At 43.2% G+C, this 16,030-nt stretch overlaps 1 protein-coding gene across 4 annotated transcripts in view; it reads right to left on the bottom strand.

The window, feature by feature from the left end:
- LOC139280690 (ras-related protein Rap-1b) overlaps window positions 1-16,030 on the bottom strand; it is a 77,613-nt gene that overhangs the window by 41,054 nt on the left and 20,529 nt on the right. For 2 of the 4 annotated variants that reach the window (XM_070900302.1, XM_070900303.1), the window contains exon 2: window positions 5,772-5,849. The exons of the other annotated variants lie outside the window; for them this stretch is intronic. The gene's annotated coding sequence lies outside the window, so the exon portion shown is untranslated. The remainder of the gene's footprint in view (window positions 1-5,771; window positions 5,850-16,030) is intronic. 4 annotated transcript variants of the gene reach the window in all.

Here is a 16,030-nt window from a genome sequence, read left to right as displayed (position 1 = left end):
TCGCCCGATTCTAGCAGCCCGAGATTATACACAAAGCTCAGCTAGCAACTTAAGTTTGATTCAAAAATGCTGGCTAGTCTGGCAAAAAAAAGCAGCAATTGCTCATTATTTAATTTTAAAGAGGAAATAGTCCAAAATAACATCGTTAAAATAAACCTTATTACAATGAAATTGGAGAAAAATTTTGGATTTCATTTTTTTTCTTATCTTTTGAAATATAAAAGTCTTCAAAACAGTCCGGAACGGTTTGTAAGTGTTTATAAGGAAAGTTACATAGAAACATAGGCCCCAAGTTTCCACACGCTACAAAACGGGCGCCCCTCCGAGCTGGGCACCCGTTTTTCGCGCCGAAAACGGCGCCAGAAAAAAAACACGCGATTCTGGAACGCCCTACAGCTCCATGTCTGCTTGGCGCGGCGCCCAGGGGGCGGAGCCTACCACTCGCTCCGATTTTGGAAGTAGGATGGGGCGGGTACTATTTAAATTAGTTTTTTTCCTGCCGGCAACTCTGCGCAGTGTGAAGGAAACATTGGCACTCGGCCATTTTTGTAGTTCTTTGTAGCTGTTTAATTTTTGAATATTTTTTAATAAAAGCACATTGCCCCTCCATGATCAGCACTGAGGCTTCTTGCAGCAGTGAGAAGGCTGCAGGAAGCCTCAGATGTTGAGGCAGCTGTTTCCCGACAGCCTTCCCCCCCCTCCCCCCCTGCCGTCGGGAATGGCTGCTCAACTTCTGAGGCTTCCTGCAGCCTTCTCACTGCCCCCCCCCCCCCCGCTGCGTTCGGTCGGTCGGGCCCTCACTCCCACCCGCCATCGGGAACGGCTGCCTCTCTCTTCTTTCCCCCCCGGTCAGGAACGGCTGCCTCCTCCCTCCTCTCCGCCGCCCCCCCCCCGCTGCAGTCGGTCAGTTGGTGGGGCCCTTACTCCCTCCCTTCCTCCCTCCCCGCGCCGTCGGGAACGGCTGCCCTGCCCCCCCGCCCCGCAGTCGGTCGGACCCTCCTTCCTTGCCGTCGGGAACGGTGCCTCAACTTGTGAGTCTTCCTGCAGCATTCTCTGTGCCTGAAGCACTTTCACACAGGTAGGAAGATGGTTTATTTAATCTTTTCTTTGCTTATAAATTTTTATTCAGGTTGGATTTATTTGTATAATATTTGTATAAGTATAAATAAGGATTTATTATAGAATTTAATGACTTACCTCCCCCCCCGCCCCCCCACCTCGTTCTGGACGCCTAATTTGTAACCTGCACCTGATTTTTTTAATGTGTAGACAAGGTTTTTTCAGTTCTACAAAAATCTTCACTTGCTCCATTCTAAGTTAGTTTGGAGTACGTTTTCACTGTGGAAACTTTGAAATCAGGCGTCAGTGGCCGGACACGCCCCCTTTTGAAGAAAAAATTCTGTTCCAAAGTGAAACTGTTCTAACTGACTAGAACTGCAGAAAAAAAAAGTGGAGAATTGCGATTTCTAAGATAGTCTGTTCTCCACCAGTTGCTCCTAAAAATCAGGCGTAAATCATGTGGAAACTTGGGGCCTTAGGGCCCAAGTTTCGGGCCGTGCCTAGAACGGCGCAGCCCCGACCTGGACGCCCGTTTTTCGCGCCACAAAGTGCACCTGAAAAAAACAGATTCTCCGGCTCCCTGTTGGTCCTTTTTGGCCGGGCGCGGCACGAGCTGTAGGGGGCGGAGCTAGGTCCCTGCGCTGAAAACAGTGCCGGGACCTCTGCACATGCGCGCAACAATGATGGCTCTTTATTTGTAAAACTGAAGTGTTTAATGTTTGTAAACTTCCCTTTAACCACCCCCCCCGCCATTCCCTACGCCTGATTTGTAGCCTACGCCTGATTTTCTAAGTGTAGACAAGGTTTTTTTCCAGCGTACAAAAATCTTCACTTACTCCATTCTGAGTTAGTTTGGAGTAAGTTTTCACTGACAAAACTTTGAATACAGGCATAAGTGGCTGGACACACCCCCTTTTGAAAAAAAAATTCTGTTCCAAAGTGAAACTGTTCTAACTGACTAGAACTGGAGCAAACTAAATGCCGAGAATTTGAATTTCTAAGATACTCCGTTCTACACCAGTTGCTCCAAAAAATCAGGAGCAACTGAGGCCGAAACTTGGGCCCATAGAAAATAGGTGCAGGAGTCGGCCATTCGGCCCTTCAAGCCTGCACCACCAGTCAATATGATCATGTGTTTCAGTACCCCATTCCTGCTTTCTCTCCATACCCCTTGATCCCTTTAGCCGCAAGGGCCACATCTAACTCCCTTTTGAATACATCTAACAAAATGGCCTCAACAACTTTATGGTAGAGAATTCCACAGGTTCACAATTCTCTGGGTGAAGAAGTTTCTCCTCATCTCAGTCCTAAATTGCTTACCCCTTATCCTTCGAGTGTGACCCCTGATTCTGGACTTCCCAAACATCGGGAACATTCTTCCTGCATCTAACCTGTCCAGTCCAGTCAGAATTTTATATGTTTCTATGAGATCCCCTCTCATTCTTCTAAATTCCAGCGAATATAAGCCTTGTCGATCCAGTCTTTCTTCATATGTCAATCCTGCCATCCCGGAAATCAGTCTGGTGAACCTTCGCTGCACCCCCTCAATAGCAAGAATGTCCTTCCTCAGATTAGGAGACCAAAACTGTACACAATATTCAAGGTGTGGCTTCACCAAAGCCTCATCAAATCCTCTCGCTATGAAGGCCAACATGCCATTTGCCGTCTTCACCGCCTGCTGTGCCTACATGCCCACTTTCAATGACTGATGGACCATGACACCCAGGTCTCGTTGCCCCTACCCTTTTCCTAATCTGTCACCATTCAGATAATATTCTGCCTTCCTGTTTTTGCCCCCAAAGTGGATAACCTCACATTTATCTACATTGTACTGCATCTGCCATGCATTTGCCCACTCACATAACCTGTCCAAGTCACCCTGCAGCCTCTGAGCATCCTCCTCACAGCTCACACTGCCACCCAGCTTAGTGTCATCTGCAAACTTGGAGATATTACATTCAATTCCTTTGTCTAAATCATTAATTTATATTGTAAATAGCTGGGGTCCCAGCACTGAACCTTGTGGTACCCCACTAATCACTGCCTGCCATTCTGAAAAGGACCCGTTTATTTCTACTCTTTGCTTCCTGTCTACCAACCAGTAGTCTATCCATGTCAATACATTACCCCCAATACCATGTGCTTTAATTTTGCACACTAATCTCTTGTGTGGGACCTTGTCAAAAGCCTTTTGAAAGTCCAAATACACCACATCCATTGGTTCTACCTTGTCCAGTCGACTAGTTACATCAAAAAATTCTAGAAGATTTGTCAAGCATGATTTCCCTTTCATAAATCCATGCCGAATTGGACCGAACCTGTCACTGCTTTCCAAATGCACTGCTATTACATCTTTAATAATTGATTCCAACATTTTTCCCACTACCGATGTCAGGCTAACCGGTCTATAATTCCCTGTTTTCGCTTTCCCTCCTTTTTTTTTATATAAAAGTGGGGTTAAATTAGCTACCCTCCAATCCATAGGAACTGATCTAGAGTCGATAGACTGTTGGAAAATGACCACCAATGCATCCACTATTTCTAGAGCCACTTCCTTAAGTACTCTGGGATGCAGCCTATCAGGCCCTGGGGATTTATCGGCCTTCAATCCCATCAATTTCCCTAACACAATTTCCTGACTAATAAGGATTTCCTTCAGTTCCTCCTTCTTGCTAGACCCTCAGACCCCTAGTATTTCCGGAAGGTTATTTGTGTCTTCCTTAGGTGAAGACAGAACCAAAGTATTGGTTCAATAGGTCTGCCATTTCTTTGTTCTTCATTATAAATTCATCTGAATCTGACTGCAAGGGACCCATGTTTGTTTTTTAGGATGGCCAGCTCTCTAGTTGGCTCCTCGACATATTGGTCTAGAAATCCTCCTCCACCGTATTGCTACCAATTTGGTTAGCCCAATCTATATGTAGATTAAAGTCACCCATGATAACTGCTGTACCTTTATTGCACGCATCCCTAATTTCCTGTTTGATGCCATCCCCAAACTCACTGCTATTGTTTGGTGGCAACTCCCACTAACACATTACTGTAGTGTTATAGTATTTCGAATGTTATCATTTTGTCTGGTCCGACAGCATTGCTATGTACAACAACAAAAATTGATTATGACAATCAGTATTAGGGTGTAACAGGATATTGGATTAAGCATCAGGTTACTACTGCAGTAAAAAGGAACTCTTTCTGAAAAGCATCCAAGTAGTTCTACACTTCAAATGCAGCAATTTCCTTCCTCCTCGCACGAGTTGTATAGGATCAGAAAAATAGGTGGTAAAGATCACAGCAAGGCAAACCTGATCTATTAATCCTGAATTACTTCAGGAAGAAAAAGCAGTCTTAATTTTTTTTGAAATATAAAACAAATCCAGTTCTCAACTTGCTCCACCAGCCAATAATGATGGAACTTTACTATTTTGTACTGCTTTCTAAATATTATACAAAGCACAAACCTCTGACCCCTCAACAAGATTTTTTTTGTATAAATCACTGGTGGACAGGTAATCAAAGATGCTCCCCAATTTCCCATATGGAAGGACCCTCCGATTTTCTTTTTTTGGGGAGGAATAAAGGAAGAGAAAATAAGTTGTCTTTTTCCCTGGACAAAGGGAAGGAGATAATATTAAAATACAAGAGGAAGGAAAGTCATACACAACACACACACACAGGAGTATTATGGATGCTGTGCATGGCATGGGATGAATTCCTTTCCAAATTGGACAATACCATATGGTAGGGAGCAACTTGAGCAAGAGGAGTCTTGTAAATAATTTATTACTAACGGTATCCCAAGGAGCAAATCTTCAACAAGCAATTCACAAGTAGCAAAAACAGCAAATTGTGAAAATGCACACCAGGAAAAAAAATTCAGGAACATTTGATAGAATATCTCAAGCTGTAAATCAAACTCTTCAGATGCTGATAATACTGAAAATACACAAGACTATGAGTTTTCATTTAAATTCTAGCAGTTTTCTTGTCGCTTCTGCAGCTCACAGTCAGTAATTGCCATCTTCAAAACCCAAGAATGTTTTTGGATATTATACTATACTAAAAAGTACTGATCAAAAAAGTTGAGGCAGCTGATAAACAGCATCCAGAGTGATAACGAATGAATTCATCTGCTAACCCAAGTAAAATTTGAGGAAACACTGGCTAAACGGAACTGCCCCATTAGCATTTAACATTTATAGCTTGACCAGCAAACCGTTAAAATTTGAAATACAAAAATAAAATTCTGAGAACTGTCTCCCACTAGGGCTCAATACTTCCTATTGTAGTTGATCAGTTCCCACAAACAACATTCTGGTAGCTGCAATTTAAAAAAATATATTACTGACAGATGGAGTCTGGAGTTGTCATTAGCAGGAAAATCTTGTATGAAAACACAAAGTTGCATTACGATAATATTCTCTGATATTTATATTCCCCAGCACCTGTAACATTACTACAAACAGAAGGTAGTTCAAATAGTTTTCTAAACTTTACCTAGACAACAGCCTAAGAGACCTCTATACAACAGCCGAATAGACCTCTATACAACAGCCGAATAGACCTCTATACACATACTAGATTAAGTGCTAACAAGGTCTAATATATTAAATGTTCACTGGTACAATTTTATTTTGTTTATGTAAATACTAGCACTTCATACTGAGAAGACAACCACTACATTTCATTTATCTTGGCACTCAGTAACTTACAATTCTTCAGTCCCCCGCTCTTCAATGCAGTAGATTTAATGATGCAGTAAAAAGGATCTAGACTTCAATGGCTTCCACCTACAAAGTTAAAGATTTAACACAATAGTAATGAAATACATAACTTTGATGTTCAAGAGTTTATTCTATAATTATCATTTGAGTGATAAATTATATACAAAATTTCAACTCTTGGATTACTGCTGATTAATCTTTCACAACTGTCAAAATATACACTTTTCTACAAGGTAGTTGAAATCGCCTTTTCCAATACCCAATATAAACAAACTAAAAACAAGATACAAATATGCAGTATTTCTTATTCTGAAGTGCAGATGCAAAATTCTAGAGTAAGTTCTTGTGGTATGAGTATTTTCTTCAGTTTCAGTACCAGTGGCAGAAACTTTCTAGTTAGAATTGCATAGACACAGAATTTACACACGTCGGTGCAACAAACTGGGTCACTACAAGCAGTGTCAATCCAGATACAACAAAAATAAAACTATGCAGGGATCATTTTCCCTTTTTTCTTTTAAAGATACTCTATCATGATGAACTGTCATTTTGAATTTGACACTTGCATCAGTTGTAGTGCAATGTTGGTTTAAATAGTTTAGACCTATGAAAGATGAATACTGTAAAAATGAGGGTTAACAGCAATCGGTCGGTTACTGTGCACAAAAAGCAGCTGTGATTGGTCCAGCCTTTACTTTAGAAATTATTGGGAAGTCAAACATCTCGAGCTGTGCCGAGATGTCCTCACGTGAGACTACATTGGTGTATACTTTTTCTTTGAAGTTAAACTTAAATTTGCTCAGTCACTTTAAAATTGAAAGAAATTCAAAATTGTCATTGCTAGTCTGCCACAGTACGGCAGGAAAGTGCGATTAGGCTATATTGGTGGCAGCTGCAGACGTTCAATCAGGTAAGCTGTATCGTTTCACAAAATGATCATTTGCTACCAGTCCAGATAATCCTTACCCAAATTGATATCAGCGCTGATATTTCAAATCGAAGTGTACTGAACACCCCTCCCCAATATAATTGACGAGACTGACATTTGGCATTCGATAATTGTGAAGGAATGCAGCATTTTTTGAGGATATTGATCCCTTGGTCGGAACAAGTAGAGTTGGTGAAAATAAATATAAGAAATATAATACTTCCAATTGGACTTGGGATTCATCGACCGCAATGTGAAGTTCTTGCTCAGGATAGTAAAATCAAGCAAACTAAAACTTGCCGAGACCAAACATCCTCTCTTCAAAGATAAACCACAAGATTTTTTCAAACAAATGGTCTTTCAAGTGAAAGGACAGATGAAATTAATCGAAGAAGTTTGGTGGCTCGCTCCTGATAGTTTGTCAAGAATATGCAAACTTGGATAGGAATGCCGCATGTTTTTGATTGAATCACCACTTCATTTCTTCAGCCAGCACTTGCAGGTTTCACTATTTGGCCGACATATTTGATGGGCTCAATGAACTTAACCTTTGTTTTTGTAAAGGCAAAACCAACATTTTCATCATGCATGGAAAAGTGGAGCTTTGCCAAAAAAAACTTATAGCTATGGAGCAGCTATGGGCTGCAAGGTAATGTGACAACTTTCCCAACATTGTCTTGCTATTATGGACTGTGAAATGTCAGTCCTAAAAGTTAATGTAATTCTGAGACAGTTCTCTCAGCTTTACACCAAATGCAGTGAATATTTTCCACAGAGACAAATGAATTGCAGGATTTCAAATGGGTTCAAAATCCATTTTGAGAGGACTTCTTGCAAATGTCGGGATTGCCATGAGTCTGAGAGAAGATTTGATCAACAGTGCTGGTGACTTTTGTTTTAAGACAATTTCATGGCTTTTGATCAGTGCTGGCTCTCAATTTAATTAAGAGTTTCCTCAGTTGTCCCAAAGAGCTTTTAAAATACACATCCACTTTTCATATATTGATAATTCTTCTCCCTTTCACTCTTCCTCACCATCTTACCCCAACAGCAACTCGTGGGGTTTATTTTAATTTCTCATATCACTTAACCCGATGATCTCTTCTTTTCCCGCCCCCACCAATCTAGCAAAAAGGGTGCAAGCAACAAAGCACATTCCAGACACCAAGAAAAGATGCCAAGCTTTTTATTTAAGGGTGTACAAGAGCAATTTGAGGCAACTACTAATACCCCCTCCCCATTGTTTTCTTTCCCTTCATTAGACGTTTTAGCATTGTCTTTGTTTCTGTTTTAGAAGAGCGACCTCTTGCCCGTGTTACGTTATGTTATGTGGACTGAGCTACTCTGGTCTATTTTGCAAACCCATACACTGCCCGGTCTTTGCATTAATAATATGTGAACGGGCAATTCAACCAGACAGCAGATTTGAAAACTCACATTTTTGTAAATTTACAATGTTTAGTTCCCTTAATGTCAGGTCATTTACACAGTAAATGCAGGAAAGGTAGAGCTGCGTATTCACCATCGGCTGCACTTCTCTAATGCAAAACCACCTAAAGGGAAGACTAGCCTTAAGCTTAGCAGTACAGTTAGGAAAGGCGTTAAGATACAGAACTTTGTGGGGGAAATGACGTGAGAAAATCCATTATTAAAGTACTAAATTAAGGCAGCAGTTTACAATTTAGCCTGGAAGAAAGCAACCACCATGCCCCTTTAGAATATGCCACAGAAACCAAACTATCTTGCGGAGCGCTTTGGGCATGCAATTCTTTTCTAGTTAAAGGTCAATGTTGCAGAATTCCACACTCCAGAAATTCATGCCTAATTATCTCCATAGCACTTCCAACAATTGCAATTGAAATCTTTCACACAATCTCCAAGTATGATTCAGACACACAATCAATATCTGACATCTGCAACATCCTAGTAGCTCCTGCAATATTTGCAAATTTTATAAGTTCTGCACTTTTAGCATCTGTAACAGAACTCCTCTGCTTCACTAAACTGTAATGTTTTACATCTATTAAACTAATAACTGCTTTGTATTAACACAAATGATCATGAATCAACTTAAACAATTATTTGAAATGCATGGCTCACTTTTTTTTCATAAAATGTTCTAATACAAGACAACATCAGCACATACAGCTATGCAGACTAGAATGTGGCAACATTTGGGATGCAACTTTGAATTGGGACTGGGAGCCCAAGTTTCCCAGAATAAAAAATAATGGCGCTCACTCACCTGGGCGCCCGTTTTTTTTTTGGTCTCTCGGCGCTGAAAATAAAAATCTTTGTTTTCTTCCAGCACACGCACCTTCTGGCACTAGTACTACCTGAGGCGATCTCGCAAGGCAGGGCTTCAAGTTTGCGCCTGAAACGCACAGCGCATGCGCTCCATAAAAAAAAATGGACAACTAATTGCGCATGTGCAACGCGCACATGCATGTGCAGAAAGAAAAAAAAAGTTGAAAACACACTGCGCATGTACAAAAAAAAAATGCTACTTTTGATGTGCAGTACAATGTATTAAAAAAAAGTGTGAGGACTGTGTGGATCACCATTGGTGGCAGAGGTGGATTTCCAGGGAGGAAATACAGCTTCGATCACGAGATGGCTGCAGTGGAAAGACGCAGAAAAGGCGAAAGGGGCAGAGTCGGAAATGCAGAAGGGGAAGTTGTATGGGTGAAGAGATTTCTCGCTGAAGAAATTGAGCCCCTGGTAGACTTAATTGAGAGCAGAAAGGAAGTTATTGAAAACAAGGGGAGCTTTGGTAAAAAGAAACTTAAAACTTCTGTACTCGCAAGTTTGGGACCAGGTCGCAATCGAGTTTAATGGAACGTCAATCTCCCAGAGAACCGGTGCGCAGCTGAAAAAGTGGCAGGATCTTGGACAGGCAGTGATGAAGTAATAAATTATATTTACATTTATTTGGGTTTTTAAATATATGTATATTTATGCACTGCAATAACATCTGTAAATATGATTAGTGTGTGTGCATGCGTGTGTGTGTGTGTGTGTGTGCGTGCTCAGAAGGACCCTCTCTTTAAAAAGTTCCATTTTCATCTTTGCAGAAGATGGAGTCACAGATCAACAGAAAACGGTCACAAACTGGAAGAGGTCTGCCAAGTAGGCTGCAACTAACAACCGTGGAGCAGAGGATAGCGTCTATGATTAAATGTCACAGGAGGAGATCAACCATCAATGTGGAAGCTGGTCCCAGTTTTTCAATAGAAGGTAAACCCTGAAAATGGCACAGCCAGGGTTGGCTAAATGTTATGTACTGTATGCGCTTCCTAAGCTTCTCCTTCCTCAATGCTGCTAACCAAGCATCTATCTTTTGTTTTGCAGAGGTTGAGCATCAGGAGGAGACAGAAGATGCACCTGATGTTGAAGGAGAGAATGTTCAGAAAACCGCCAATCCAGATATTCCGAATCAGGAGAATGATGGGCAGCAAGAAGGCGTCGGCGACGAGATGGTTACCCTGAATTTGGAGATGGTGAACCCCTCAAGGATTCCAAGCCCTTTAATGAGTGAATCAAGCGATGGGACATTTCTAGGTGTGACATCGGAGGCTGGGTACAAGTGTGTCGCAACAAGCCACACCTGCAAGACGTCATGATGCAGAAACATGAGGTAGTAACAGCAATGGGGGGAGGAGCTCACCCAGACAGTCATTGATGCGAGGAACACTTTCTACTCTGCACCAAAATCAAGGGTTGATCCCCCGAGGATGATAATGAAGAGGAACCCGGGCCTTCCACAATGACAAATGTTGACACTGTCCCTGTTGTAATCCAGCAGCAAGAAATACTGCGTCGGAAAATAAACAGATTACACCTGGGGTTAAGGGGGTCAAGGAAGCAGAAGTCTGCAACTACCGGCACGTGCAGGGGTAGCGGCATCTACTGGGGCAGGATTGGCGCATGGCGCTAAGGAGGAGGATAGATGGCTTGTTTGTTTTCTAGTTGGTTTGGTTGATTGTCCTTTTGAAAGTTTGCCACGGTATTCATCAAAATTTTTAAAGTTATGAAGGTTTAACGATAAGTCATGTTAAGCTAATTACAACTGTGCTGTACAAATGCTCAACAAACATATTTATTTTGGACTTTTAACCCGACTCCCGCATTTCATTTTTTAATGCTGCACTAATAATTATAGGATAAAGGAACGGATTCAACATATAAAATGGCCTCACCCGTTGCAACCTTTTAATTTAAATGCTACAGGGGCAGGTTCCAGTACAAAGGTGTTCATGGGTCCTGCCCTGTTCAGGGTCACGGATGCATGCACCATGGTCCTGCATTGCATGCATCAGTGACCCTGACCCAGTCTGGATCCATAAACAACTTAGTACAGGAACATGCTAATTTAATATCCCTACTTGTATATTGTTGTCCACCTAATCACTCCAACATTCCATTAAAACATAAAAGATTTGTGGTGGGATGATTTAATATATATAATGTAATGTCCAGTCTTTATTCGAAATCACTGCTGCTTTCCTGTGAGCCTGGAGTGGCCTGCACAGTCTTGTGTGTAGACCTTCGGCCAGGGGCATGGAGAATCGGGACAATGTTTTACTTGGTGGTTAAAGAAAACGACTGATTTGTCTGCTGCTTTTCTGCACTTTTTGGAAGATTTTGGGCAGTGAGAACATCGCTGGAAAAAGGTGAAGATTTTTTCTTTTATTGCCAGCTTACATTCATCATCGCAGGAGCAGCATTATTGGCAAGTTTACATTTATTTTTATACTTGCATATAGGTCATGTTCGCTTTTTAAAATTCTCTGAAAGTTTATTTGTAAGTAACAGGGAGTCCCTTCAGCCGAGGATAGGAGTGAGCCAGCGCAAATTTCTCAAACTGCAGGCAAGGGTTTTTCCTACGGTGCTTCTAGGGTTTGTGCTCCAGTTTGAAAAATTTTGTTCACGGGGAAGGTTGGCCTTATGCGCAGAAATGACACGTAACCTTCTTTTACAGCTACACTAGTGCCAGAATGTATGATGCCAAACATTCTGGCGCTGGTGGTAGACGCCAGTACCCCAATCTTCGGGAATCTTTCAACTGAGCTTCAACGCCAAAAAAAAAAACCACGCCGCCGAAAAAACGGCACCCAGTGCTGGGCAAAATTGGGGCCCATAACTGTAGTGCTAAGTACTTATCCACTTACATTGTTCAACATACTAATTTGGGAAACTCCTTAGTTGATGGACTCCTCTTTGGAGGCTACATAAAATGATTTCAGATCGAGTACAGCAACTTATGAAAGCTAAAACTGGGAGGGGAAGGGGAAAAAGCTCAGCACATCAAGTAGTTGACATTTATTACAGACTCGTGGAAGCAATACATTCTCAATTAAAGCTAAAGGATCCCAATCACCAAGAAAGACTAACTAAACTGGTCAAAATTGCAATGATGTTTCATAAGACAGACTAATCCCAGAGACCACGGGGTATGTAGACCGCAGGTCCAATTTGCACACAGCTGGGTTTTCTCCAAACCAATCTGGATGCGGTTACAGGATTAATGACAAGGAAAAGCCTTCTTTAATGCCATTTTCCAAGGATTCCCATTGTTGTAGTCCCATCTCAAATGTACATCCAAGAAACCACTTAGAATAATACAGCATAGGAGGCGGCCATTCGATCTATCGTGTCTGTGTTGGCTCTTTGAAAGAGTTATCCAATTAGTCCCACTCTTTCCTCATCTGAAAATTTTTCTGTTTCAAGTGTATATCCAATTCCCTTATGAAAGTTATTAATAAATCTTTTTCCACCACATCTTCATGCAGTACACTACACTCCAGATCATAACTTGTTGCATTATTTTTTAATTTCTTCATCTCCCCGCTGATTCTTTTGCCAACTTTCTAGTATTGGAGAATTGCTTCAACACCATGTTGCATTGGTTTGAGAGTTTGCGATACTTGCAAAAATGGCGCGTGTTTGGTGCACTTGTTTGGACTAGGTTTTTTTTTTACATTTGAGAGGTTTTTTTCATTTCACATTTCAGACTTAAATGTCAAGATAGGTATTCTCCTTGGCAATTCCCCTTGCCCTCAGAGAGATGGAGGATCAGTAGGAATTGCATAGGAATGACCAGAGATAGGTCAGCCTGCATCCGAAGTAGTATGCACACACCATTACCCAAGTGTTAAGTATGTGGCGTTAAAGAATTGGCCAGAGCTACCGCGGAATGCTTCAGATCTGCCTCCGCCACCTAATTTTCATGAGGCAGTCATCAAGAAGATCTTTTCCCATGCAACGTGGTCAGGAAGAACCATTCACCTGAATGCAATGGACAACAGGGAGTGGTTAGAATGCAAGACACTCGACCACAGGATTTGAGGCAAATAGCTCAGATGCTTTCAAAGGGAAACTAACCGAGTACTTGAGAGAAAAGGGAAGAGAAAGATATGCTGAAAGGCTGAGATATGGTAGACAACAAAATAGAGCATAAACACCAGCACAAACTGGTTGGGCTGAATTTCCTGTTTCTATGCTGTATATTCTATGTAATTCTATGATATTCTAACAGCGTTAGCTAAATTGAGATGGCTTCCATGCTTCAAATTTTACTATTTGAAGGAGTAACTCCTTAACTTCTGGCTACACTTTTCACCAATCACATTGATCTTTGTCTTCTGCTCATACTGGTTTATTCAGCTAGTCTCCCTACTACATTTAATCAGGCCCATGTAACTTGAGCTTTTCCTGTGTCCATTCACGTGCGCACTTTGGCTGCTGCTCTGGACCCACGCCATTCAATACATTTCCATTCACCCCCCCTTCCCTTTCCTCTTTATCCCTCCCTGACCGTTCTCTCCTGTCGTCATGCATCCTTTCATCTCTCGTCTCGAATTCTCTGCCCTCCAAAATCCCTACCCCAGTTCTTCATTACTCTTCGACCTTCCTACTCTCCTGCCACAGGCTTGACTCTCCTAGATAAGCCTACAGCTTCCCTCTGTGCTTCTCGTCATCCTACGAAGGGCTCATTGAGGCACTCGTTGCTGCCTCCTTACAAGCAGCACCCCTAACTGTCCCATCCTACTCTCTCGTCAACTTTCCCACCCAGCATGCCCACTGGGGGCTAATCTTGCCAATCTCCTCTCTCTCCTTCCCTTCCCTTCCCTTCCCTTCCCTTCCCTCCCTCCCTCCCTCCCTCCTCCTCCTCCTCCCACTCCTCTCTCCCCCCCCCCCCTCCCCTCCCCTCCCCCCCCCCACCCACCCACCCACCCTAAGCACTGACCCTGTGGGGGCAGCCATCACCGACCCTCTCCACATTCACCTCCAGAATGTCTGTTCGCTTGCAAACAAGGCCCTTGCCAACCATGAGCTTATCGTGGATGATTGCATCGACAGCATGGCCCAGACGGAAACTTGATTCAGGGATGATGACAGCTTACCCTTAAATGAAGCCTCCCGCCTGGCTATACCTTCCACCACTTGCCCCGCTCAGACCGTCGTGGTGGCGGTGTGGCTCGCATCAGCAAATCGCACCTTGGTCTCTTCCTACTCCTCTGGCACTTTCTCCTCCTTTGAGCATCTCACCTTATTCCACCCCTCTCACCTCATTTAAAATTCTCGTTCTCTACTGCCCACCCAAGTACCATAAAAATGTATTACCGATATTGCCTCCTTCTGCACAGAACGACTTCTCATCCTCGATGATTTCAACCTTCATCTCAATTCATCATTCTCTCTCCCCTCGGAGTTCACTAGCCTCCTGTCTCCCCATAGGCCCCTATTTTCGCCACGATTGTGCACTATTTTTTGGCGTGAAATACTCACTTTCCAACTTTCTCCAACGTTTGGACGTTGGCGCCGACCATGTGCGGAGTTTAAAAATTTTTGCCGCAGACACGAGTCAAAATGGGACCGGGCACCGTTTTTAAAAAAAAACTTAATCGATTTTGACAGTCAACAATTTTTTTCAGCACAGCGCACACTGCCCAAAAGCCCCGCAAAAAAAAACAACATACGTTATCTTAAGGAATCAGCGCAGGGCACAAGAGGACAGTAGCGAGGCAATAAGAATACACGATAAAATACCTTTTTTCCCCCACAGGGAATTCTTTTTGGAGCAAGGGAAGAAGATTTCCGGGTCAAAAGGGTTGCTCCTCCGATGCAATCCCGGGCCGAAAGGACTGCTCCCCACTGGCTGGATCGCTGCAATGCCCGGGCCAAATGGCCGCCCGCTCCCCCTGCGAGTTGAAGTTCGGGAGCGGGAGGTCCATTCAGTCGGGGAATGCAGCGGTCCAGCCGGGGCGGGGGGGGAAGGGTAAAAGAGTGGCGGCAACAGATTCAGCCGGGGGGGGGGGGGGGAGGGGGGTCCTTTGTGGCTCTTTCAACAGCAGTGGTGTACCAACCTCCTTCAAAATGCTCCTTAAAACTTAGCTCTTTCTTGTCCTAATTTCTCCTATTGCGGCTTGGTGTCAAAATGTTTCTCATAACACTCCTGTGAAGCGCCTTGGGATGTTTCACTATGTTATAGCTGCTGTATAAATACAAGTTGTTGTTGCCCACCTGATATACAAGTAGGCTGACAAACAACCTGGTGGCTTGGCTAAATCAGTTGTTCACAAGTCCAGGATGCCAAAGACTACTGGGCTAGGTTCCTCGCTGCTTGGTCAAGTTTAGATCTTTTGTACATGCCCAGGTGACCTTGGAGTATTACCATCCACTTTCCACCTGTTCGCTCGAAGCCTTCTGGAACAAATAGTTGCCGCACTGAATTGACTGCAGTATTAATCCAAATTGATCAAATGCTATTTGAATTACACAATATAGATTTTTAGTTTGGAAAGACTACCAGTTTCCTTTTATTACTCACGCTCTTTTAAGGGGAGTGCTTCATAGATGCTCACTCAATCACTAGTCTGAACAAAACAGGACACTTACTGAAGTAACAGAACTCCAAAAAGAGATTGCACTCTGAGGGCTCAATTTTGCCCAACCCTTTTTTCGGCACACTTACCTTAAGCGCGCTGGAAATGGCACCGGAAAAAAGTCACCCCATCCTGGCCGCTGTTCCGAGTCCCAGCGTGGCGTGCATTGTGAAGTTGGGGGGGGGGGGGGGAAAGGAGCAACAGGCCAGCGCTGAAAACAGGGCCGCCACCTGCACGCATGCTCCTGCCCTCCCAGCGTGTCCTGTGGGCTGTGAGCAGGACCCGATGCTCGTAGCCCCTATCCCCAACTGAAGGGATGCCCGATCTCGCCGCACCCTATCCCCGGCCGAGTGGCCTCCCGCACCAGCTGGCCGGCCCGCCGAGTTCCTGGGCCGAGGTAGGACTTCAGTTTGATTTTTTTTTCCATTGAT

The sequence above is a fragment of the Pristiophorus japonicus genome, chromosome 15, assembly GCF_044704955.1.
Source record: "Pristiophorus japonicus isolate sPriJap1 chromosome 15, sPriJap1.hap1, whole genome shotgun sequence".
Taxonomy (NCBI): domain Eukaryota; kingdom Metazoa; phylum Chordata; class Chondrichthyes; family Pristiophoridae; genus Pristiophorus; species Pristiophorus japonicus.
This window is presented reverse-complemented; position numbering and strand designations above follow the sequence as displayed.